Here is a 12,724-nt window from a genome sequence, read left to right as displayed (position 1 = left end):
TCCCCTACCCAACAACCCGGCGTTCGCTATAAAGGAACCATAAGCCGGAGTTTGAGACCTTTTATAATTTCCTGATTTGCTCTCTCGGCTTGACCATTGGATTGAGGATGAGCTACAGAATAAACATCAAGCCGAATATGCTCACATTGACAAAACTCCTCCATAGCCCCTTGGGATAGATTAGTGCCATTGTCAGTGATAATCCTGTGTGGAAAAAGAAAAACGGAAGATCACCTTTTTCATGAATTGAACCGCCGTCGCCGCATCACACTTACTCACCGGCTCTGCCTCAACCCACTTTGTGAATTTATCAACTGCCACTAAAAGATGTGTCTTTTTATCCTTAGACCTTTTGAAAGGTCCCACCATGTCAAGCCCCCAGACCGCAAATGGCCAAGTGATTGGAATCATCCCGAGCTCTTGAGCCGGCACATGTGCTCGTCGTGCGAACTTTTGACATCCATCACATCTGCTGACCAGATCCTCTACATCAGCGTGAGCCGTCAACCAGTAAAAACCGTGACAAAAAGCCTTGGCCACCAGAGATTTTGACCCGGTGTGATGACCACAATCGCCTTCATGGATCTCATGAAGTATTTCTTGGCCTTCTTCAGGGGAAACACACTGCTGAAACGCTCCAGAGACGCTGCGATGGTATAGTTCTCCATCCGAAATCGTCATTGACTTAGACCGCCGGGTTATCTGTTGAGCCAGGGTCTCATCCGCTGGCAATTCTCCCCGGGTCATGTAAGCCAAGAATGACACTATCCAATCTGGGATGAAATGAAGAGCCGCCACCAACTGTGCCTCCGGGTCAGGAACGGCTAGATCTTCTTCTGTGGGTAACTTAACAGACGGGTTATGCAAAACATCCAAAAAGGTGTTAGGTGGCACTGGCTTACGCTGAGATCCCAACTGGCTTAAAGCATCAGCCGCTTCGTTCTTCCTACGGTCAATGTGCTCCACCTGATAACCTTTAAAATGCCCTGCAACAACATCAACTTCACGGCAATAAGCCGCCATGAGAGGATCTTTGGAATCCCACTTGCCTGATACTTGTTGAGCCACTAAATCTGAGTCGCCAAGACACCAGACCCGGCTCAGGCTCATCTCTTTGGCCACTCGAAGACCATGGAGCAAAGCTTCATATTCCACCGTGTTGTTAGTGCAAGGAAACATCAGCCGCAACACATAACAAAATTTGTCACCTCGAGGGGAGGTTAAAACAACTCCAGCCCCCGAGCCTTCCAGTTGTTTGGACCCATCAAAGTGAATAGTCCAATATGTGTTGTCTGGTTTCTCTTCTGTCATCTGCATCTCTGTCCAATCATTAGTAAAATCAACCAGTGCTTGAGACTTGATCGAAGTACGTGGTACATACTTCAACCCATGAGACCCAAGCTCAATGGCAAACTTGGCGACTCGTCCAGTGGCTTCTCTATTTTGAATGATGTCCCCCAAAGGAGCAGAGCTAACCACAGTGATTGGGTGACCCTGAAAATAATGTTTAAGGTTCCGGCTCGCCATGAACACCCCATATACGAGCTTCTGCCAATGTGGATATCGTTGTTTGGATTCAATTAACACCTCACTGACGTAGTAAACCGGCCGTTGAACCGGATGTTCCTTGCCAACCTCCTTGTGCTCCAACACAATAGCTACACTAACAGCTCGTGAGTTGGCGGCTACGTATAACAACAGCGGCTCTTTCTCAACTAGAGCAAGGACCGGCGGCTCAGCAAGCTGTATCTTCATATCTTCAAATGCAGAGTTTGCAGCATCGCTCCAAACAAAATCATCTGTTTTCTTCATCATCCGATATAGAGGAATCGCCTTCTCCCCTAACCGGCTTATGAATCGGCTCAAAGCAGCAACACGACCCGCCAGCCATTGAACGTCATTGATGCATGTTAGTTTGGCCAGGGATGTGATTGCTTTAATCTTCTCCGGGTTAGCTTCAATACCTTGGTTGGACACCAAAAACCCCAAGAGCTTGCCGGCTGGGACTCCAAAAACACACTTAGCCGGGTTAAGAATCATTTTGTAGACCGAGAGATTATCGAAGGTCTCTTTCAGATTTGTGACCAAGGTTTCCTCTTTCCTAGATTTTACCACTATATCATCCACATAAGCATGAACATTACGCCCAATCTGATTGTGAAGACAATTCTGCACACATCGTTGGTAAGTCGCCTGGGCACTCTTAAGCCCAAAAGGCATAGACACATAGCAGAAAGCTCCAAATGGGGTGATAAAAGTTGTCTTCTCCTCATCTTTGACTGCCATCTTGATCTGATGATAACCTGAATAAGCATCCAAGAAACTTAAACGTGCGCAACCCACCGTAGCATCGATGATCTGATCAATACGGGGGAGGGCAAAAGGGTCAGCCGGACAAGCCTTGTTTAAATCGTTGTAATCCACACATATACACCAAGTGCCGTTATTTTTGAGTACAAGCATCGGGTTGGCTAACCACTCTGGGTGAAAGACTTCCACAATGAACCCGGCCGCCAAGAGCCGAGCCATCTCTTCTCCAATGGCCTTGCGCCTTTCTTCACTTAACCACCGGAGAAACTGTTTAACAGGTTTAAACTTTGGATCAATATTGAGAGGGTGCTCAGCGAGTTCCCTCGGGACACCCGGCATGTCGGAAGGTTTCCATGCAAAGATTTCCCGGTTCTCACGGATGAACTCGATGAGCGCGCTTTCCTATTTCGGATCCAAGTTTGCACTGATGATGAACTGCTTGGATGAGTCGCCTGGCACAAAGTCAACCATCTTGGTGTCATCAGCTAATTTGAACTTCAACACCGGCTCATGCTCCATTGTTGGTTTCTTTAACGACATCATGTTTGCCGGGTCAACATGATCCTTGTAAAACTTTAACTCCTCTGTTGCACAAACAGACTCAGCATAGGCAGCATCACCTTCTTCACACTCCAAGGCTATTTTCCGGGTTCCATGTACTGTAATGGTGCCCTTATAACCTGGCATCTTGAGCTGCAAATATACATAACACGGCCGAGCCATGAACTTGGCATAAGCCGGCCGTCCAAACAGAGCATGATATGGACTTTTGATCTTAACCACCTCAAAGGTTAATTTTTCTGCTCTAGAGTCATACTCATCCCCAAAGGCTACTTCTAGTTCAATCTTACCAACTGGGTATGCCGACTTGCCAGGTACCACACCATGAAAAACAGTGTTAGACTGCTTAAGACTCTTATCAGTCAACCCCATCCGATGGAACGTCTCATAGTAGAGGATGTTGATGCTACTGCCTCCATCCATGAGTACCTTAGTGAATTTATATCCACCAACCTGAGGCGCCACTACCAAGGCCAAGTGACCCGGATTATCAACCCGGGGTGGGTGATCCTCTCTGCTCCACACAATAGGCTGCTCTGACCAACGCAAGTAACATGGAATCGCCGGCTGAACGGCATTGACGGCCCTCTTGTGAAGCTTCTGGTCCCTCTTACATAAACTAGTGGTGAACACATGGTATTGCCCACTATTCAACTGTTTTGGGTTGCTCTGATATCCGGACTGTTGCTGCTGATTACCTTGGCTGGGTTGTGGATTATATCCTCCTTGGTTACCAGGATGGCCATGACCGTGAAATCCTCCTCCGCCTGAACCGGTGCCCGGGCCATGGAAATCGCCTCCACCTGAACCGGCGCCCGGGCCGTGACCTCCATCAAACGCATTTGAATTTTTAAATGCCTTCATAATTGTACAATCTTTCCAGAGGTGGGTGGCTGGCTTCTCTCGGGTGACGTGCCTTGGACGAGGCTCATTCAATAGTTGCTCAAGGGTGGGACCTGACCCGCCCGACCGAGGGGGTTGCCTTCCCTTGTGTCGTTGATTTCCTCCCTGCGCATTGGTGCTAGCGACAAACTCATCAGCCTTACGTTTATTACCTCCTTGATTTGCTGGGTTATGTTGGTGACCCTTGTCGTTACCGTTCTTCTTTCCCTTCGCTGTCTTTTCTTCGTCAGACACCGGGTCTTTGGTACTATCAGAATCAGCATACTTGACGAGAGCCGCCATCAACTGGCCCATATCATTGCAGTCACGCTTGAGCCGCCCCAACTTCTGCTTCAAGGGTTCAAAATGGCCGTTTTTCTCCAACATCAAGACTGCTGAGCCGGCATCCATCTTATCAGACGAATGTATTATCTCCTTGACCTGGCGCACCCAATGGGTTGTAGATTCATCGTCCTCTTGCTTACAATTAGTCAGGTCCACAATTGACATAGGTTTTTTACACGTGTCTTTGAAGTTCTGGATGAACCGGGCCTTCAACTCCGTCCATGAGCCGATAGAATTGGGTGGCAACCCCTTCAACCAAGTACGAGCTGTTCCATCCAACATCATAGTGAAATACTTAGCCATTGCCGCGTCGCTGACCTCCAACAACTCCATAGCCATCTCATAACTCTCAATCCAAGCCCCAGGCTGCAAGTCATCCGTGTAATTAGGCACTTTATGAGGCCCCTTGAAGTCTTTTGGCAAACGCTCATTACGTATGGCCGACACCAGGCAAGGAAAACCTTCGGTTCTTGTGGCCACTCCTGCCTCAAGCGAGGTTGCTGGATAAGCCAGACAAGTCTAATGAGCCGCCTGCTCTGCTGCTAGTTGAACCGCTCGCTCAGCCTCCCTCTCCTGATCCGCCAAGTTAAGGGCTCTAGCCTGCACAAGCTCATACCCGTGTGGCCGGTTGCGGCGTTGAGCATTGCTTGACATGTCGGCTGAATCCATATGCCTGCTGTAGCATGGGCTCCGGCTCGGGCGAGGATTTGAATGGATCATGTCTCGGCTGTAGGAGTATGCATCCTGCTGTGCCAGAGCTATTTGAAGAAGTTCTCTCACCCTTCGCATTTCGATCACTGCCGGCGAATCACCTTCCATCGGAAGAGCCACCAAACAAGCCGATGCTGCAATGAGGTTTTCCAAAGGATTGGAGAAGTAACCCTGTGGCGTTGGTACATAATGAGGTGGAGCGATATGTACACGAGGTGGTTCCATGGCGCGCGGTTGGACCGGTGCGCCGGGTATCGTGACCCGATTTGCCTCCGGCGGGTTGCTTGTCCCAGCTCCAGGTGTATGAAAAAGGTTCCTAGGATCAAGCGTGAGAGGTAGACGTGACTGAGTTTTCTGATGCCTTCTTCTCATGACCTCATTTGATGCGTTCAGATCCACCGAGAGCCGGAAAGTCTCTGCCTGAAGCTGTTGAGCCCGAACGTCCAAAGCTGCCCGCTCCGCTGCCATCCTGACCTCCTCCGCTGCTAGATTTTCCTTAGCTTGTACCACCTCTTCACATACGCGTGCCACCTCTGCGTCATGCTGGGCTTTATCCGTCGGCTCTGCCACGGCAGTGAACAGAGTCGTCAGTTTATCCATGAGGTCCATTAGAATCAGAGTGGGGGCGCGCGGGGTCTCCTGACCTGGCTGTGGTCGACCCGGTAGCTGTTGCTGCTGCTGCTGTGGAGTTCTGCCCGGGCTGTGTTCCTGCCATGAAGACACCGGCCCAATTCGGCGGCTCAAGGGGGTCCGGAATACTGCTTCCATCAGAACAGCCCCCGAGCATGCCATCCTGCAGCTGATACAAAGAGTCTGTCTTGCCCGTTGATGATGCAGTGTCAGAACAGACGGCCGTCTCACCGCCATCCACCGATCCCTCGGAGTATTCACCGCCGTGGACGCAGCCTACAAAAGCATTCTTCACGATAGATTGAACATGGGAGGTCCTCGCGCGCTGAGGCGTTTCGATGAGGTTGGTGTGGACGTCCGGCTCAGGACTTGACTCGTCGATCCGGCCGATGAAGACATGAATTCCGCCGAAGATGACTCGGTGCCCGTACTCAATTGAGCCGGCCTCGGGGCCCCAGCCTTCGTCGTCGATGTAGAGCTTTCCGCGGCGACTCTTGGTCATCCGGCCCACAGCGTATCCCTTGAGCCCTTCGAAGTTGCCCTTCAAGAACTCAAATCCATCATGCGCTGGCCCCACGGTGGGCGCCAACTATCGCGGAATTGTCACGGCAGATGTCCTAGTCGAAGGACTTAGTCGTAGGGCCATCATAACTAGGAAGTTTAAAGGGCTTAATCAGGACAAAGGACACGAGAGATTTTATACTAGTTCGGCCCCTTACGATGAAGGTAAAAGCCTACGTCTAGTTGTGTTGGTATTGCTGGGGTTTCGATCACCAAGAGGCTTTACTCGCCGGCTTGGTTATCGATCTCTTATTTCTTGCCCTAAGCCGCCATCGGGTCGTCCCCTTATATAGACGGGTTGACGCCTGGTGGCCTACAGAGTCCCGGCCAGCTCATAAATCGTGTCCGGCTCGGTGACTTCTTTTACATGCCTTTCTTTACAAGTATTTCCTTACACACGGTGGTTTACAATATTGGGCCTTAAACCGCCTCTAGGCCTTTCAGGCCTTCTGTAAGATTTGATAAACTATCATCTTAATGTTTACTGGGCTTCCATTATAACCCACCATTGGGGCTGACCTGGCCCCTCCTGAGCAGGTCATAACTGATAGCTATATCCCCAACAGGCGTGGTGCATTAACTACCCACCTCGTTCCCTATTTTTTGCCATGAAAAAAGAAATCACCCAATAGGAAACGTGGTGTGCGTATGCATTCAATGACTTGAGACTACTTAGCACAACATTTTTGGTTACACGCATTAACATTTTATTAGTTAAATCAAAGGTCAAAACTTGGCGCAAAATGCCAAGGGGACCAATAAACCAGTAAACATCAAAGTTCTCTCGTTTGGCCCCAACTAGAGGTCAGGTGATATGACTATACTGCACCGGCACGGAGGGGATGCAGTTTCATTGACTTACTGCACCTGCCTTTGGGTGTATGACAGGTGGGCCCAACAGGTGGCTGGCCCACCTGTCATACAGCCAAAGGCAGGTGTAGTTAAGGCACCGGAGCTCAGTCCCACAAAGGGAGGGCCGATGAGTAGATGGCCAACACACACGTGAATGCAACATAGTCTGTAGTTCTCATATAAAGGCTCCCTGCTAGTCCAATCTACGAAATTCTACGCACCTACGCACCCTAACCAAGGGCAAGAGTGATCACTCCAATCACAAGATCAGTTGACTAGAAGCTAGACCCATGGAGGCGATGAGCGCGAGCATCAGCCGGCTGTGCCAGATGGTCCCACTACAAAAAAAGACACTTCCGTGATGATACATGTTTTTCACAGTAGGTCACGTTTTCTGTCATGCATGTACATCCATGACGATTTTATGACAGAATCAAGATAGTCATACCTGTGCTGTCGTAGAAGTATTCCATGACATTACCAAAATTATCATCACGGAAGTGTTCACTTCCATGACAATAAATGTCGCGTCATGGAAGTGCTTTCGTCAAGGGTGACCGACACGTGGCATCCACCGTAACGGGTCGCCGTTAAGCTATCGGGTCCGCTTCTGGATCCGATAACCCGCGAATGGCCCGGACCAATGAGGATTTTCCACGTGTAAAATTCTCATTGGCCGGAGCAAACACCTGTTGGCTCACCGTTGGGACGGATGTCATCCATTCATTGGACAGGAGGCACCTATGATACATCGACACGTGGACCGGCCCAACAGTGGCCCATTCAGGTTAAAAGGCCGGGCCTGTCAAAATAAGCGGGCCGACCCAATAGCGGCCTACTTGAGTCAGGCCCATTTACAAGCATGACCCATACAAGTTACACAAAATCGTCCCATCCAAGGCCCATTCTACATTTGACAATTTCCAGCCCATCGTCAGTTTTAGCCCGTTAATGGCCCGCTACATCTTTGGGCCCAATTGCGGCCCGAGCTTCTTTCGGCCTGTTAGCGGCCCATCGTCAGTTCCAGCCCGTTAATGGCCTGAAACGTCTTTCGGCCTTTTCTCGGCCCATTCTGCAGTTGCCAAATCTAGCCTGCCGTGAGATTAGGCCTATAAATAGCCCATTCATTAAATGGGCCAACTCCTAGCCCATTTTGTCTCTCAGCCTGCTAACGGCCCGCACAACAGTTGGGCCTTTGACTTTAGGTCCATTAGGGGCCCACGTTCCGCAAGGCATCATTCCAGCCCAGCGCGACTTTCGGCTTGTTAAAAGCCTAGTTTGCAAATTGGGCCTCCTCTACCCCATAACACTTTCGGCCTCTTATTGGCCCGTAAAGTAAAAGGTCCGAGACAAAATTGACATCAATTTCGGCCCGCTAGAGGCCGATGAGCCATTTCCATTTATACGGCCCTATCGAGCTTTTGGCCTGTTAACGACCTGCTAAGTGCTGTTGTTACGGTGGGCAACATTATTTGGGATCCACTTAATATTATTTTGACCAGCCCAATTAAGGCCCGCTTTGACTACACATATTTGTTCGTTTGTATGGCGTCCTGGAAATGTTTGGGCATGTAGGCCCCCGTTTCAATGATATAGCATATTCAAGAATTATCCTACTGTATACTATCGCCTCTAAAAACATACACTATGTAATAAAAAGACTAAGGCATAGAAACGTACAATAATCCTACACTATACAATAAAGAAATTACAGCTCAATATACCCACTGGGCATTATAGTTCGGCACCAGTGATAATAAAGCATACACAAACAGCAACTTACATGCACTGGACAAATAAAGCTCATAGATCATGGACACGCATCAACAGAACTTACCATTTGAACTATAATCTCTTCAGAAAATAGGATTGGTCGATTTAGATAAAACAAATTTCAGTCTGCAAAATCACCAATTCCTTCGTGGTTACCTCAGTGTCTTGTTTCATTTTTTGACTCATGCATCTAATACCTACATGTCCAGTCTCAACTTGTTGATTGTACGTTGAGAATCATGTACACATTATCTTGCCACCTCTAGTTGATGTTCGAGAACATCAGCACATTCTAGTCACAATCATAATCATTCGGTAACGGCCATGCCGCACTGCTCGCAGATCTTTGTGTTGATGTCACTTCATCCTGAAATGTTTTTGTAAGTACACATGACTAGGGCAAAAATATAGTTACAATAGTGAAGCAAGAAAGACAGACTATTTTGTACATGGCAAAGCATGTGATATTTTAAAAAATTTAAAAATGGTAGTATGTGCAGCCTGCATACAGAAATCTCTCTTAGCTCACTAGAGGAGCATGATGTTGGGGCCAAATCCAAAACACAGACATGTTACAAATTTAGACGGCATGTTGCGTATAAGTAAGCAAGCAGTTGGCCATTCTGTAGCTCAATTAAAGTCTTAGGGAGTATAATGAACAGCAAAGGGATTCATACAAACCTACTACATCAAGCAAAGCTATGCAATCAGTAGCCTAGTATAAACTAGATTGTGAGCCTCATGCAGTAATAGTTGGTTAATAGACTTCAAAGCTTCAGGCACACTTCACCAGAGTAATTAAATGGTAAGGCCTTTAATTATGTCAACTAATACTTATACAAGTACCCAACATCAGGCATCATTGTTTGGGAATCTCATTAACTAAGGACAAATAAAGCAATTGAAAAGAGTAAATTAACTATGCCTGAAACAAACAAGGAATTGAACTTTTGAGTTGGATACAGTGACTTACCTTAACTGGTTGAATAGGCTCAACGCTGCTCCTACTTCTCTTGCAAGGCTCCTTCCTAACATCTTGTACTTGGAAATCCTCAATCTTATCTTCATTGCACCCCCTCTGCAAGGTGACACAAACTAGCTACTCGTCTCCTTGGAAGATAAATATGCATACTCTTCAGTCTATGAAGAACACAAAAGGATGAGATTACAACAAAACAACACCACATAATGAAGCATGCCACATATCTTGCACTTTCACACAATGAAATGAGCATTAACTATGTGTGCACTATGTAAAAACTAGGAATACCTTCGAACTGGATCTCCAGGTACTCTTGGAGAGCCTACTTTAGTGTACAGCCAAACCTTTATGTCACCTATGAGTTAGACAAGCCCCCACTATAGCAGCCCTTAGTGTTTAAATTGTTGACAAGCTCTGTTAGAGTGTTAGGTCAAGAACAACAAGTAATCAAAGCAAACAGTTCTGGTATGGCTGGCTGATGCAAACAAGCAATTGAACAGATGTATCAAGAAAAGAAGCAAAGAAGGAGGCTTAAAGACCATCACTTGACTGACCAGATTTAAGGGGCATTTAAACATCATGTGCAACGTACGAACTGACATAAACATTGCATATTCCAGATTCTACAATGGAATGCACATGTATTAGGTTATGCCATGTATGATGATGCCTAAATGTACACTATAGCAGGCATGAATGATTCATTATTGCACACATAATTGAATTGTAGGTTAAGGGCCGGTTCTATTCCGCCTTTTCAGAGCTTATTGTCAAAATAAGCCATAAAAGATGTAAAGAAGTAATTTTTGAGTTATGGGCTTGGGCTTAACTTGTTACGCTTTGGAGGGGGTGTTTCGGGTAGAAGCTCACTAAAAATTGAAGGGAAGGGGAATAGTGAAATGTCTCTGTTGTCTTCCTATATTACACTCAAAATGCAATTGCCCTACCCACTTGCATCTCCTCACCCCTTTCCCTATACCTCGATCCCCTGCCTGCAGCGATAAGGTTCCTCCAACGAGCCATCGCCACTGGTCCCATCTGGCCCGGTCCTTGACGATGCTCTGTCCAGCTAGGCTACATGGCTGGCGGGTAGGGACAAATCTCCGGGTACTCCTCCCTCTGGCGCCGCCCCTCATTATCATGGTCTCCAGCAGCTGCTCCACTGTGGTCCGTCCAACGCACTACTCCGGCGGGCGCCGCACAACTACGATTGATACCACACTATGGCAGAAGGCACCTTATTCCCCATCCCCTCCTCGCAGGCCATGGCCTTGAGGTGCTGTTGAAGGATGAGCTCATCCAACAAGGTGAAGATCTCCTCTGATTTTTTGCCAAATTTTCATCCTGATCCACTATACGATGAATTGCTATGAGTTGCTTCTGCTGCTGCTATATGATGCATTCCTATGAGCTGCTCCTGCTGCTGCTAAATGATGAATTTCTATGAGTTGCTGCTGCTATATGATGAATTGTGATGAGCTGCTGCTGCTGCTATATGATGAGTTGCTATAAGTTGCTGCTGATTTTTTTTGACAGAAATACTGTAAGGGAACCCCCTACAGTATAATTGGTGCAACAAACCCAAATTGCAAGTACCATGCCTTGAACCTGGGTGGGTGGGAAGGCATCAGCCCCTTCCCACCACTAGTCTATGCCTTAGTCTACTAGCTGCTCCTGCTGCTGCTATATGATGAATTGCTAGGAGTTGCTTCTGCTGCTGCTATATGATGAATTGCTATGAGCTGCTCCTACTGCTGCTATATGATGAATTTCTATGAGCTGCTGCTGGTATATGATGAATTGCACACTGCTGCTGTTGTATGATGAGTTGCTATGAGCTGCTGCTATATGATGCTTTCAGGTGGTGCTGCTATATGATAATAACCAGCCACTTGGACCATCAAATTTCAATAAATAATTGTTCTTCATTTAAATGTGGGTCATGCGTTCTTCATTTAAATTAGGCAATGGGATCTCTATGGAAGATATTGACCAAAGTAGATTGTGCCAAGTAGATGGTATCTTTGTATTTGCATTTTGAACAAATAGTCATGGTCTATTTTCCTATCATATTAATTACTGCAGTGGGTTCAATTTGTGATGTTTGCAAGTCAAATTAATTTCATATGGGCAGAAAAATGACAAAATATAATGCAATCTAGACTTTTCACTGGTCATACCAAAGATAAGCTGAAAAGGAAGGCAATGAAAAGAACTGTTTGGCTTATTACCTGGAGCTTATATTCACATGTGCTTATTTTCTTAGGATAACTCATAATAACTGTCCCTAAGAAACTTGGCCAATAGAACTGACATACAAATAACATATCATGATGATTGCAATGGAGGAGTGACCTACCATAGCACACTGTATAGGCTTACCGCTGCCTCTCCTTTTTGCGATGTTCCATGAAATTGCCACATACATCTTGTACTTTTTCATTGTGTAACCGTATCTGCAAGTTGACACGGCTAATTTCAGACATCTCTACATGATAATATATTGCATATCCCTTGCGCATATTTAAACCACCAATTAATGATTGTGTGCGTAGCATAAACTAGCCATGACTCCGTGTGCTGGTCTAGCAGGCACTCTAAGGGAGCCTAATGTAGTGCACTGGAATTCCTACATGCCACCTATGATTTTGTGTAATGTACTACCTCTGTTCCTAAATATATGTCTTTGTAGAGATTTCAGTATGGACCACATACAGATGTATATAGATGCGACGAAGCGGATCTGTGGCCGTGGACTTGTGAGTTGGCAAAGCGGCCCCGGTAGCGTAGAGAATGGTATAGGCGAAGCTACTCCGGTAGTGTTGACGATGGTGTTGGCGAAGCGTCTCCGGTAGGGTTGAGGAAGGTGTAGGCGAAGACGATCAGAGGCCGTCGACGGGGGCATCGGTGGGGCACCTCCGGCAGGGGGGGGGGGTGTGGACAAAGTGTCTTCGGTGGGGAGTACGAATGAGCCGTTGCAGATGCGCTGCAGTTGATGAGAGTACCGGCGAAGCAGATCCGGCGTCGTGGACAAGGCCGGCACTGAATGGGCTGTGGTACAGTGGTGGATGAGCAGTCTACTTGTTTCTAGTCGAGGCGGGAGGGGTAGATGCGGCC

Source organism: Triticum urartu, chromosome 2A (assembly GCF_056163025.1).
Source record: "Triticum urartu cultivar PI428250 chromosome 2A, HENAU_Tu73, whole genome shotgun sequence".
NCBI lineage: Eukaryota > Viridiplantae > Streptophyta > Magnoliopsida > Poales > Poaceae > Triticum > Triticum urartu.
Note: the sequence above shows the minus strand (reverse complement) of the source record.